The sequence below is a fragment of the Rattus norvegicus genome, chromosome 10 (genome assembly GCF_036323735.1).
Source record: "Rattus norvegicus strain BN/NHsdMcwi chromosome 10, GRCr8, whole genome shotgun sequence".
Lineage (NCBI taxonomy): Eukaryota > Metazoa > Chordata > Mammalia > Rodentia > Muridae > Rattus > Rattus norvegicus.
The window spans coordinates 79277662-79292500 of record NC_086028.1 but is presented as its reverse complement, the minus strand read 5'-3'; the positions used below and the strand labels follow the sequence as shown (position 1 = coordinate 79292500).

Genomic DNA, 14839 nt, shown 5'->3' with positions numbered 1-14839 from the left:
GTATTAGGTGGGGGTGCGAACAGAAGAGAAGCCCCGAGGGTCAGCAGAATGAATGGAAATATGCAACCTAGGAGGTGGAACAGGAGGTGGGGAGACTCTATAGAAAGTACCAGAGACCTGGGATATGAGAGACTCTCAGGACTAAAAGGGAGGGAGGGACCTTAGATGAAATGCCCAACAGTGGGGAGAGGGAACTTCCAGAAGAAAGACAGGGCATCAAGTTGAGGGATGGGATTACCATCCCACAGTCAAAAACTCTGACCCAGAATCATTCCTGTCTAAAAGAACTGCAGGGACAAAAATGGAGAAAAGACTGGAAGAAATTTGGTCTAACAACCAGTCCAAATTGGCATCCATCTCATGGGGAGGTCCAAGTCTTGACACTATTACTGACACTATAGTGTGCTTACAGACAGGAGCCTAGCATGGCTGTGCTCTGAGAGGCTCAACAAGCGGCTGACTGAGATAGAAGCAGATACTTATACCCAACCAATGGACTGAAGTTGGGGACCCTTGTGGTTGAATTAGGGAAAGACTGGAAGAAGCAAAGGAGGAGGGTGACCCCATGGGAAGATCAGCAGTCTCAAACTCTGAGCTACCAACCTGGCAGCCTACCGAAGCTGGTCCAAGGCCCCCAGACACATATACAGAGAGGATTGCCTGGTCTGGCCTTAGTGGGAGAAGAACCCTGGAACGCGAATGGGTTTGGACATCAGGTCTTTAAAAAATAATTAAATGAGATCATGTGTGTGGGTGCTAATGACTGGTGCTGTATAAGAAGAGATCTGGACACACACACACACACACACACACACACACACACACACACACACCAGTAACTACTTCTCAGTTCCCAGGAAGCCCAGATCTCACTTTCTTCCTGGTCCCGTCGCTCACTTCTTTTCCCATGATGGGGAGGTATTCTGCCTGTCCCCAGGCAGACACTGGGACAGCCGAGCCTGTTGGAGGCGCTATGATCCAGGAAGTTTGTGGCTGATGAACCCTGGGGTGCTCATGGGAAGAGAAGAGTAGGTGGCAGTTCTACTCCAAGAGATGCAATGAATGTAATTGCCATGGACATTTGCTGTCACTCTAAATCCCCTCAAGAGATCCCTGTCTCAAGAGGGGACACCTTCCCAGAGAGATGGCAGCCCGACTGAGGCTTCATTTATCCCTCCTTGATATTAATAGTTTCTGACTCCCAAGGCCTCCAGAAGCTACTTAGGCTGGATGCACTGGGAAGGGTCAGCCTGGGAGGGTTCATGCCACAAGGAAATGTTGAGGGGAGCTGTTTTTCCTTCTGTCTGAAACAGGTCCCTTCTCGTGCTTCATTATCAGTTGCAGCATGGAAAGAGTAACTAAAAGAGAAAGAGAAATAAGCGTAAAACTCTAAGAGGAAAAGGCAACTGGATAGGAAGGGAAAGAAAGATGGTGTTGATGAAGTACTTGAATGTTTCCGAAATTCAGTCAGTCTGGATTCTTCCAGTGTCTTAGCCTAGACTTCGTAATTACCTCATTTTTCAGGTGGGGAGGGAAGAGAGAGAGAGACCTGCTGAGGTTAGGGATCTTGCCTGGCTGCAGGGATTAAGGGTTGTATCCAGCTATACCTCTCTTGGGCATATACCCAAAAGATGCCCCAACATATAAAAAAGACACGTGCTCCACTATGTTCATTGCAGCCTTATTTATAATAGCCAGAAGCTGGAAAGAACCCAGATGCCCTTCAACAGAGGAATGGATACAGAAAATGTGGTACATCTACACAATGGAATATTACTCAGCTATCAAAAACAACGACTTTATGAAATTCGTAGGCAAATGGTTGGAACTGGAAAACATCATCCTGAGTGAGCTAACCCAATCACAGAAAGACATACATGGTATGCACTCATTGATAAGTGGCTATTAGCCCAAATGCTTGAATTACCCTAGATGCCTAGAACAAATGAAACTCAAGACAGATGATCAAAATGTGAATGCTTCACTCCTTCTTTAAAAGGGGAACAAGAATACCCTTGGCAGGGAATAGAGAGGCAAAGATTAAAACAGAGACTGAAGGAACACCCATTCAGAGCCTGCCCCACATGTGGCCCATACATATACAGCCATCCAATTAGACAAGATGGATGAAGCAAAGAAGTGCAGACCGACAGGAGCCGGATGTAGATCGCTCCTGAGAGACACAGCCAGAATACAGCAAATACAGAGGCGAATGCCAGCAGCAAACCACTGAACTGAGAACGGGACCCCCGTTGAAGGAATCAGAGAAAGAACTGGAAGAGCTTGAAGGGGCTCGAGACCCCAAAAGTACAACAATGCCAAGCAACCAGAGCTTCCAGGGACTAAGCCACTACCTAAAGACTATACATGGACTGACCCTGGACTCTGACCCCATAGGTAGCAATGAATATCCTAGTAAGAGCACCAGTGGAAGGGGAAGCCCTGGGTCCTGCTAAGACTGAACCCCCAGTGAACTAGACTGTTGGGGGGAGGGCGGCAATGGGGGGAGGATGGGGAGGGGAACACCCATAAGGAAGGGGAGGGGGGAGGGGGATGTTTGCCCGGAAACCGGGAAAGGGAATAACACTCGAAATACTTGAGTATATAAGAAATACTCAAGTTAATTAAAAAAAAAAAAGGGTTGTGAGAAGGCAAACTTTACGTTCTACCAGACACATCCCTCAAAATCAGGGCTCAGTGAATTATGACCTACAGGCTAAGTACACCGCCCCCTTCCTGGCTTGCAACCTAGATTTGTTTTCTTTACTGATTTAGTGGTTTAAAGAATTATGGGAACAATTAGATTTCATGATGATATGAAACTCAAACTTCGTTGTCTATCAGTAGAGTTTGATCGGGACACACAGACCTGCTCATTCATTCACAGGTACTCTACTCATTCATTCACAGGTACTCTACTCATTCATTCACAGGTACTCTACTCATTCATTCACAGGTACTCTACTCATTCATTCACAGGTACTCTACTCATTCATTCACAGGCTATCTACTCATTCATTCACAGGCTATCTACTCATTCATTCACAGGTACTCTACTCATTCATTCACAGGTACTCTACTCATTCATTCACAGGTACTCTACTCATTCATTCACAGGCTATCTACTCATTCATTCACAGGCTATCTACTCATTCATTCACAGGCTATCTACTCATTCATTCACAGGTACTCTACTCATTCATTCACAGGTACTCTACTCATTCATTCACAGGCTATCTACTCATTCATTCACAGGCTATCTACTCATTCATTCACAGGTACTCTACTCATTCATTCACAGGTACTCTACTCATTCATTCACAGGTACTCTACTCATTCATTCACAGGCTATCTACTCATTCATTCACAGGCTATCTACTCATTCATTCACAGGTACTCTACTCATTCATTCACAGGTACTCTACTCATTCATTCACAGGTACTCTACTCATTCATTCACAGGTACTCTACTCATTCATTCACAGGCTATCTACTCATTCATTCACAGGCTATCTAGGGTTGGTTTTTGCCCCATTATGATGGAGCAGAACAGTTGCAGCAGAGACATTGTCACTACGAAAACTATATGTTTACGTGAACGCTTTTAGAGAAAAGTTTGCCAAGTTTATTCAAGCTAACGCTGGTTATCCTGAATGACAGGAAAAGCTGGCTGAGTACAGACAGGGACGCACATTTTATTGATAAACAAGTTTGCTAGGTATAATTAAGTATACACAACTTTAGAAACATCAACTACTGTTCCACCACCACTCAAGAATGGTCCCACAGGGTTCTGGCATTTATAAGCATTTGCTCTGTGCTGCGGGAGAGATTGCTCAGCTACATCAATGACTTTCCTCACAGGTACTTAATATTTTCAAGAAAACACCAAGGATGGCATTTGGGATATTCTTGAATAGCTTGCTAATTTCTTTGTCTCTTGATTATCATGCACATAATTACCATAAAAAAAGAGAACAAAACATTGACTATCCCCAGGGTTGCTCAGTTCGGAATTTGTGGATGTTTGATTTATTGGTGGTGGAATTGATTGTGTTTGTTCATTTCAGGTAAACGGAGGCAAAGGAAGTTACATGTGTGTGACTAGGCCACTGGTTTTTATTGAAATGTACTTTTGATGGAATACACACACACACACACACACACACACACACACACACAGAGCTGCATTAAATTTTCAATTTGAGAATATTTGATTTTCTGTGATGAAAGTTCTCTGACCTGACAGGAAACTACTCAGAGAATGGAAAGGGAAGATTCTATTTCTCAGTGTTCTTTTTGGTCCATGAAAAAGTTCATTGTCTGTTTATGTAGCCACTTCCTTCTGTCCACGAGTCCTGTCTCCATTTTTTTTTTTTGGTTCTTTTTTTCGGAGCTGGGGACCGAACCCAGGGCCTTGCGCTTCCTAGGTAAGCGCTCTACCACTGAGCTAAATCCCCAGCCCCCTGTCTCCATTTTTAATGCCTATACCCCAGCTTTGCCCTGCCTCACCATTCCAGTGCTGGCATTATGGGCAGGTGACATTCCCACTCATGGTTTATATGACACTGAAGATCAAATCCAGAACCTCATGTATGCTAGGTAGTCCCCGGCCCCAAGGGCTTCTGTCCTGCTTTTCATTCCTATATCCTCAGTATTCAAAGCTGTGCCTACCCCCAAACCGATTCTATTTAAATAGTTATTGAATGATGGATGATGATGGATAGAACCATGAGGCTATGGGATTCTGTCAAGGAAAACACTCTTCATCCTGAGCTGAGGGTATGAGTTAGAGGAGAGACAGTATCTTGGTGTCTCTTGGGGAAGTAGGCACAGTTAAACACTATAGACAGAGAAACGTGCCAGGAGAAAGTAAATGTGAGGATTGGAGATATTTGTGCATTTTAAATATTTTTATTTTTTGTTTATTGCTGCTTTGCCTGCAAGTATGTCACTACAGCACATGTGTGCAGTGCTGGCAGAGGCCAGAAGCAGGTAGTTGATCTCCTGGAACTGGAGTTACAGATGGTTGTGAGCTGCCATGTGGGTGCTAAGACTTGAACCCAGTTCCTTATAAATGCTAAGCCACCTTAAGTGCTATGCCATCTCTCCAGCCCCTACTATTATATTTGTGAGACAAGCCTTTCTGCAGCCCAGGGTGGTCTCAGACTTGCAATGTAACCAAGGATGGTCTTGAACTCATGACCCTCCTGCCTCACCTTCCAAATGCTAAGATTAGAAGAATGTGCCTTTATGGTTCATATGGTGCTGAAGATCAAACCAGTGCCTTATGCATGGTAATTGGCCACTCTACCAACTGGGCTACATCCCCAGGGACTTGAGGCCCCTTCCTAGGAGAGTTTGTGCCCGGTGTAAACTGGTCAAAATCTAATGGGCGGGAAGGTCATACAGACCTTAGAAGGGGGTCTATTTGTATCCTTTTTTTGCTAAACGGATGTTATAAATATTCCTGTTGATACTCCCAGATTGGTGCTATTATCCTCCTTTGTCAGAGAAGCTTCTGGTAGCTGTGGTGGTAATTAACATGGGGCCTCTTCAGTGGTCAGGGTGGCGGCAGTAGGTGGTCATCTAGTGGAAGGACCTAAATGGGATGCCTATCCAACCCTTCCCAAGGTCCAGGGGGCGACATGGGAAAGGGGGTAGAGGGATGGAAGGGCTGGAGTTATGATGAGGAGGTGTGCTGAAGGACGGCACCGTGTGGACATGAAATGACCTTTGAACCTGGGAGCTCACGGCTCTGTGTTCACCTGTACAAGACCTGCACAAGATCGGACCTGTCAACAATTCATCAGGGACATAAGACGGATTCACGTGGCTCCAACTCTCCCCTTGAGACTATCAGCAGCTGGGGAGATGGTACCATTTTCTTCAACGGTATAGCGCTGCTCTAGTAAATGACTACCCAAGTAGGCTTATACAGGAAACTAAGACAAGCCAGTGTGCCACATGCATAAAGAGGCCTGAAAGTAGGAGAAGGAGATCTTGGGAAGTAAGGTAACAGTGGAAGAGGGAGAAGAAGGCAATGAGGGTAAAAGTGACTAAAATTCACTACATACATGTGTGAAAATGTCAAAAAACTTAAAATGGGCCAGCCTAGGCTATACGAGACCCTTTCTCAAAACAAACAAGAGATATAAAATAAGATGCAGGCATACATTTTCGCAACCTACTTTTAGTAAGAGTTAAACCTCTGCTCTAGCCCACCATCCAGCGGAGATAGTGGAAGAGAAGAGTTATCAGGATGTGGGGGAAGTGGACCTGTTCAGCAATAGATCCGTGGGGCGAGCTCCATCTTCTTTCTCAGCATTTTAGTCCTGCAGCAAACACCAAATACGACTCAGCAGCTACAGACCAGTCCTCTAGGCAGGCAGACACCAGGCATAATCCAGCAAATGTGGTTCCGTCTTGAAGAAACCACCAGGCTCGCTGACCAACCAGAGGCAAGGCTGTGGAAGGGGCGAGCTGCCTCAGGAATCTTGGTGAGTTCCTCTCAAAGGCAGTGTTACCACAAGTTGAGTTCAACAATGCTATATAAGGCAAACCAAACGTTCGTGTCTTTAGTGAAGAATAGTGAGACAGAGCGAACCAAACCAACGCTCAGTGCCCATTTCCCACTGTCTATGGGGTCATACTTATGCTCCCTCATCACTGGTCCGTTCATGTGTTTGCTATATCAAAGCATCAGTTCATCCGTGTCTGCTTCAGGAAAACAGTCTTTCACCTGTGTGCCCCAGCAAACCATCATCTGACATAACTGACTTCCCAAAGAACCTAGAAGTTCTGTTTCAATAAGAGAAGACACATCTCTGCTGGTCGTGATAAGAACTATCTATGTATGTGGGGTCACGGCAGAGTGGCATGTGAGGAAGATGCCACTTCTGTTTATAGGGATAATAAAATGCATGCGAGCTAACCTTAGGTTTCCTCTGAATCTACAGCAGAGTAGGGCTTCAAACCTGGCCCTTTCTCCACCACCTTGTAAGTATTCTTCCGGGAGAAAAAAAATCTACCTGTCTGTCTGTCTGTCTGTCTTCCTTCTTTCTTTCCTTCCTTCTTTCCTTCCTTCCTCCCTTCCTTCCTTCCTTCCTTCATTCCTTTCTGGTGGTAACCTCACAGAAATTCAGATACTTTTCATTCCTGCATTCAGACTGTCTAGGAAATTATAATATTCTCACAAGCTTGCAATCCCTCTCAGTAAAACCAGAAGCAGCATACTCATGCTTTCTGCTATAGGGCTTTCATTGATTTATTATTATTATTATTATGATGATGATGGTGATGATGGTGATGATGATGATGATGTGTGTGTGTACATGTATGAGAGAGAGAAAGAGACAGAGAGAGAGAGAGAGAGAGAGAGAGAGAGCATGAGTAAGAGCACTAGTGCATGAGTGACTGTATAATGTGTATGTGGAAATCCAAGGTCAGCTTTGAGGTGATGGTTTTTGCCTTTATGTCTATTCTTAGGATCGAACTCAAAGCCATCAGACTGGCATCTTTGGGCACCAAGTGCTTTTACCTGAGGAGCCATCACACTGTCCCTCTTCTCTTATTTTAAAGTCTTTGTGGTACAGGAAGTTGAACCCAGGGCCCTGCAAATACTTGAGGTACATGGAACTTTAATCTCAGCCCCCACAGGCCCACCATGCAGGATAGAAGAAATGGAGTACTGACCTTAGAGGTATGCAAGGATTAAAACTGGAAGGGCCACATTAGTTCCCCAGGTCCAGACACAAGGTGTGGCTGAGATGGAGCCAAGTGTAATACACGAGAAGCCTCTGGAAATTGGGAGAGAATGAATACCAAGAAAATTCCATGACAGTGGGGAAAGTGGATCTGTGGATCTGGGTGGATCTTAGTTTGTGTAGGAGAGAAAGTGGGCCCCTGTACAACTGAATTTAGAATGGGGTGTAGCTATTTCTGGGTGTGGCACTCACTATACTTAGTGTTCGGTGCACACCCAGGGGAGCAGCCATGACATCTGCATGACCTGAAGGATTGAGTGGGGTTTGTATGAGACTGTAGAAGGAAGGAGTGGAACCAGTGTTCCCTCCCTCTGTGGTCTGTCACTCACGGGATGAAACACTGCCCTGTGCTGAGCACACAAGTGTCAAGTTTACTGAAAGGCACCACCAGCGATCCTCAGCCCCAAAGGCAAGAGTCAGGGTTGGCACCGGCTTCTGCTCTCCACGGGACACCCAAGCTGTCAGTGATGCAACTGGACCAGCTCTGGGTTTGGTTCACTCTCCGTAACCCCTACCCTGGACTAGTGCATTTCCTTTTCCTGGCATCCTGAAGCAGCCGCTGGTCTGCTCGCCTAGAACCCCCTGCCTAGCCTACTCTCCACACTGTACCCAGATACCTTTTCAAATGCACATCCAGTATGTCCCCAAGCTCCAACTTCTGCCCCAGTCTTTAGATTTCACCCTAAACACTTTCCCCCCAGTCAGGTCAGGCCCTTCTTCTGTGTACTATCAAAGTATCATGTAGTCTTCCTTCCAAGCAATTCTCATAGCTTAAATCATGCAATTCTTGCATGTGATTAATAGATTAAGTTCCTTCTGCTCACCAGGCTCGAAATTCCCCGAGGGAAAGGACAGTGTCTATTTTTTGCTCACCCATGACCATGTTTCCTAAGCAACCAAGACAGCTCCTGACTTGGTACCCGGCAGATGAGTAAATAAACCAATCAATCCATTTTAGTGAATGAAGGACTGGGCAAGTAAATGGCAGGGAATGACAAGTTACTGCTGGGTATGGAAGGATGGCAATGCAGAGCGAGAGAGAACGCCAGGCTGAGACCTCTTGCCTCCTGTAAGAGCATAGAGACTCAGTTTAGAAACATGTAACTTAGAAATACCTGCTTGTGGCTAGGGAGTCAGCTCAGTGGATGCTGGCTAGGGTTTTTTTTTTCTTTGCCAACTTGACACGGATTAAAATCATCTGGGAAGAGGGAACCTCAGCCAAGAAAATGGCTCTATCTGGTTGATCTGTGGGCACGTCTATGGGAGACATTTTATTGATTAATGATTGTTGTGGGAAGGCCCAGGCTATGGTAGGTGATGCTACCCCTGGGAAGGTGGTCCTGAGTTGTATAAGAAAGCAAGGGTGAGCGAGCCATGAGGAGCAAGCCCGTTAGAATCCTTCCTCTATGGCTTCTGCTGTAGTCCTTACACCTAGGCTCCTGCCTTAAGCTCCCGATTTCACTCCACCAGTGATGAACTGTGATCAGGATGGGAAATAAACCCTTTCCTCTCCAGGTTGCCTGTGAAATGGGTAAGAGCCTTTCTTCTGCAAGCACAAGAACTTGGCTTTGAGTTTCCAGTTTACACACACAAAAGGAAATGACCGCATGTACCTGTAACCCCAGCATCAGTCAGGGGGGAGAGACAGAGACAGGTGGATCCCCAAAGCTAGCTGGTTAGTCATTTTAGCTGAAATGGTAAGACTGTGGCTCATCCAGAGACCTCCTCTCAAGGAAATAAGGTGAAAACTAATAGAAGACGTCTCCTCGGGCCTTCACACATGTGCAGAGCTGTGAGAACTCTTACACTAAGGTGCATGCCCCCACTCCTCACTTCCCCATGCTCTGTTATTCCAAAATGTTTCCTCAAGCAGGTATAGTGGACAAAACTGGGATTCATGAGAGAGAGAGAGAGAGAGAGAGAGAGAGAGAGAGAGAGAGAGAGAGAGCACCCAGGCATTTGGGGGAAGGCAGGTAGATCTCAGTGACATGGCCTGCTTGGTCCACTGTGAAAAACAATCTTTTATTCACCTGTTGTAATTGTTATCTCATTGCCTCCATCTGCTAATCTAGACCTAGTTCTGGAAGCTTCTAGCCTCCTTACAATCTAATCTAGGCCTAGAATGTTTTCAGCTTCTGAGATTCACTGCTGAATAAGCCCACCCTTTCTAGCTCTTTCTGAACTCTGGATGTCTGGTCAGCTCAGCTGTTCTGGTTCAAACTCCTCTCTAAGTTGACTGATTCAAATTGACTTCTCTCTCAGCCTCTGGACTGGATTTTTAAATTTGGCCTCTAACTAACTCTAGGACTCTGTTCTGATCTTCTGGCTTCTTCTCATTCTTTGGATCATTCTATCTTTGCCTGTGTCTAGCTTTCTCTCTCTGAGACCTCTGTACAACTGTCCCAGTAAAACTGACCTCCCCTTTTCTCTCTCTTCGATGCTCTCTTAAGTAGCCTCTTTTAATTTCCATTCTCGAGAGAGTTGGGCATGTTCTATTCTGTCTTTCTCTGATTCGTCACCTTGTCTGCCACTCGATTAGACATCAGTTTCAAACATGGGTGCTTCCTTCTACAAACTAACTTTTCCTTCATTGTTTGGGATTAAAGACCAAGGGGGTGTCTGTATTCCAGTCAGAGGGATTTAAAGGCATGTTTTAAGGCCAAGCCACACCACAAGTAGAAACAGTTTTTTCCAGTAAACAACACAATCTCCGGGGTCACAGTGTGATCGAATATCCTGCAACTGTCAGTGCAGCAAGTTCCAGGCCAGCAATGGCTACACAGTGAGATGCTTCTCCCCAACCCCCTCCCAATCCTCATGCCAAACAAAAGCCAACGAGGGCAAAACCAAAAGCAAATCGGCTCCTTTCCAGGCAAAAGAAGAACGAACTAGGCATTGCAACATTAGGGGAGCTTCCAAAACAGAGGAAGGAGAGTCACCCCAGGAACTGCAAGCTCGTTGGATGGGTCTGCACCATGGAATGGGAGCTTCTCTGGTCCACATTTGTGAGTTTGAATCCAAGGTACCTGCCTCCGGGTGCTTTCTCTGGAAACTTCTCCCTGTCCCTGTGCATCTGTACGGTGTGGTGTCTTCCAGGGCAATAGAATGGACCCCACCTTATGGATGGGGCCAGTGAGCTAAGCACAGTCAGGAGGGAGGGATGACACATGTCTTAGCACAGTGCACCATGTGCTTCTGCCCAGCGCACACACGTGCTCTGCACTCTGCTTTAATTAGCTGCTGTTTGAATGAATACCCCTCACCTCCCTATTTGCCACAGCAGGATGAGACTGACATTTGGCCTCCACAGCCACTGGTGTGCACCCATTCCTGCTCTTATAGCCCTGTCATTGATTCCAGAGCAGACTTGGGCAGAAGTGAAGGGGAGAGCTGCGTGTTGGCACAGACAGTGCGGTGGAAGGACGCCAGGCTCTGAAGTCAAGCATACTTGGGTTCTGGTCACAGCTGATTGTGGCGATATCCTCCAGTCTCTCAGCCATCATGGTCTCTCCCTGGAAGAAGTGCTAGAAAGATTGAACATGTGAGGTAGCCCCATTAGGATTTGCTTCTTTTTCTCTCCTGCCTCTCCTTCAGGAGGTAGCATGGTACGGAAGATAGGCACATAATTTCCAGCCAGACTGACCTGTGTCAGATCCCCCCTCAGCCGTGGACCTTCTCTTTTGCCAACCATAAACTGGGGCTAGTGGCGGAGAATGGCCCAGCTCGAAAGTTGGTAATCACACAGGATAATGTTTGCACAGTACCCAGCAGAGTGGGGGGTGAATTCACATAGGCAGGTTTCCTATGCGGTCTCTGTTTGTGGCTTGATGGAGCTGTTCAGTTATTCGGGCCCCAACAAAGGATTGAGTTTTACAAAGCATAGCCTCCCCCTCAACCCCCCTTCAGAAGAAAATGTGAGCCCAGGAGTAGCCCTGAAGAATATTAACTAAGACATCTGCTTTCACAGCCTGTCTGTACAGAGGGCTGCTTGGGCTCACGCCTGAGTTGGTATGCCAGTGGCGTGCCAAACTGCAGCTTTGTACAGGGCATGGAACCCTTCTTGCCAAAAGACTCTCTGGCTTTGTCTGAGCCACGCAGATCCCCAGACATCCTGCATGACAAAACACTCCCTCTGTTATGTCAGGCAGGTGTAGCTCCATTAAAAGCCTAAGCTTCACATCCCAGGCTTCCCCGGAGGGTGTTTCTTATATTTATCTATACACGAAGTAACGCGTTCCTGTTTAACATTGTCCTTAGTGCATGGAGGACCGGGCGCTCCATGTGTGAACAGATGGAGTCCTCTCTGCACATTGCCTGTAGTCCAGAAGTGCCCAACGGACTCAATTTTCATCACCTCTGTGTGAAACGTAGAGAGTAGGAAGGCTCCTACCACACTCCCGACTCCTCCAAATTGAATTCAAATGAATCCTGGGCATTGGAGTCAGATGCACATGCAGCTTTGACATTTACTCACCTGGAAGAGACACCCTGGTCTTTTGAAAGCTCTGTCCTAGTCATCTTCAGAGCAGGAGGAAAGTCGCTGCCTCCGAAGGTTGCTAGAATGAGATGCCGTAGTGTGGGCTCAGCATCTGGCCTGGAACGGCGTAGCCACTTGGCAGCGTCCTTCCCTCCTTCCTGCTATTTTCTCGGAGGTCTGTTTAAAGGGTGAGTTAATTAGGCGTGATAATGCCAAGCTGTCTTAAATGGAGTCATTGTAGATGGTCATCTGGAGTGACCACAGCAAGTCTCTAGGTCACTTGGAGGCAGCACGTTAAAGGCTTGGCAACGTAAGCCTTGTCTGCATAAGCAAAGGAAGGCATAAAGGAAGGGGTCCTGCAAATGCCCTGGTCCCAGGTCTTGGGTCGGCTTTCACTAGATCACCTGGCTACACTTTGTGTCTCTCTTCTTGACTGCATTTTTTTGCAGTTGGTGGCTGTATCTGGTAAGCTTTCTCTCCCAGTGTACACACAACGTCCTCAGGTCACTGAGAGCCTCCAGGTGTGGGGTTGGCTTCCTTCTGAGTGGCTGAGGGCGGAGCAGTGTTGGGTGAATTTTTGACCTTACTTTCCAGGTCACTTTGTCTGCCCTTAGCCTGGGAGTGGATAAATGGGAGAAGCGTGGAGTATGAGTCGCCCAGATGGGCCACAGCGTCAGGCTCAACATCTCCTTGTGAGACTTCTCTATTTTTCAGTGCTGGAGCTCGAACGCAGGGCCTGTGCATGCTAGGCTAGAGTTCTACCAGTAAGCTGCATGCTCAGACCTTCAGAGGCGGTGGCTTTGCTTCTTTTGGAAGTACTGGACGTTGAGCATAGGGCCTCCTGTGTGCGCGTTAGACATTTGCACTGTAGAACAAGGAGTTAGACCGATCTTTGCTTCCCAACCTGTCTTCTGTGGAGTCCTGGATTATGGGAAGGTTCATGGACACTTACGCGACGATCGGATAAGGGTAGGTAGCTATGGGTCAGGCAAGGAGAAAGATACTTATTTTAATTTTTGCTTAAAAAAGGATGCTTCCTACCAACGTGTTCTATCTTTGTGTGTGTGCGCGTGAGTGTGTGTGTGTGTGTGCCTGTCTGTCTCTGTGTCCCTGTGTACATGTGTAGGTTAGAGAACACTTTGCAAGAGTCTGTTTTCTCTTCTCACGTGTGAGTCCTGAACTTAGGACTCGGGTTGTCAGGCTTGGCAACGGGTATTTTTACACTGAGTCATCTCAGGTGTCTTTTTACTACAGGGCTTCCCTTCTCACAACATGAATATTTATCATTTCCGAACTCACGATACCACATTTTTCTCCCCACCCAGAACATCCACTGATATATGGAAGATGATGTCATCTAGTGGTTAAGGATACGGCTAGATTTGGGAGCAGACGCCTTACGTACGAGCCCTGCTTTGCTGCTTCGTATTGTGTTAGATAGAAATTGTTATCTCCACTCTCACTCAGAACACCAGGAAGCATGTTGCATAGTAAATGTGACAATGACTTGGTTTGAATATGCTTGGCCCAGAGAGTGGCACTATTAGGAGGTGTGGCCTTGTTGGAGGAAGTGTGTCACTGTGGGGGTGGGCTTGGAGACCCTCCTCCTAGTTGCCTGGAAGCCAGTCTTCTCCCAGCTGCCTTCCAATTAAGATGTAGAGCTCTCAGTTCCTTCTCCAGCATCATGCCTGTCTGCCCACTGCCATACTTCCTGCTATGAAGACAATGGACCGAACCTCTGAACCTGTAAACCAGCCCCAATTAATGTTGTCCTTTATAAGAGTTGCCTTAGTCATGGTGTCTCTTCACGGCAACGGAAAGCTCAAGGGAGACAGCCGTGTTTGGGAAACAAGAACTGTTCCTTATTTGGAAGCTCCTGGAACTGGGAGAGCTGATTTAGGTCATCCTTGCAGTGTCCCTCAGAAAGCCTTAGTGACTACATGGCCAGGATTTGGTCTCATCTATGAAGTTGGGGTCTGCTCCTGAGCCTATTAGAGCGTCAGTGTAAAGTAGTTCCCTGTGGGCCGTTGGTAGAACAGCCTTTGTTTCTTGCTATGTGGGCCCCTGCAGTTGCCCACTCCATTAAAGCTGGGAAGAGAGAATCTGCTAGCAAAATGAAAGACACACTCTTATCTATACTTTTAATTAAAAAATATAAGCGTGTTTATTATTATTAGTCTCTTGTTTCTGATGTGCTGTGTTTTCCTGAGCACTTCCTGGACGTTTTCCTCACACTTCCTATCCTGTTGTAGGAATGCTGGTATTACAGATGTGCACCACTGCATCTTGCCTTTCGTGTGGGTGCTGGGACTTGAACTTGGGCTATCCGGCTTGCTTGACAAGTACTTTTCCCCACTGAGCTCTTCCAAAAGCCAGCTCTTAAGCAGCTTAGTCACCGTGACACAGGGACAGTGTGGCAACCTGCCACTTATTCTCCTGGTTGGAAGTGGTCACCAGGCCAGCTCACACCCAAAGGGAAGAGACTAGGGTGTCACCACCAGGGCACAGGGATCCGCTGTGATGTGCGTGCGTCACTTCACTTTTCTCATCTCTAACGTTGTGATAGCATCTTCTTATACGGTTGTCATGGACACAG

General features: G+C 46.7%; 1 long non-coding RNA gene across 1 annotated transcript; it reads right to left on the bottom strand.

Moving 5' to 3' along the window:
• Positions 1-6173: 6173 nt before the first annotated feature.
• LOC120095281 (uncharacterized) lies at positions 6174-12548 on the bottom strand. The gene is made up of 2 exons (XR_005490719.2): positions 12241-12548; positions 6174-11290 (listed from the first exon to the last, which is right to left on the bottom strand). It is a non-coding gene; the product is annotated as an uncharacterized LOC120095281 (long non-coding RNA).
• Positions 12549-14839: the final 2291 nt, after the last annotated feature.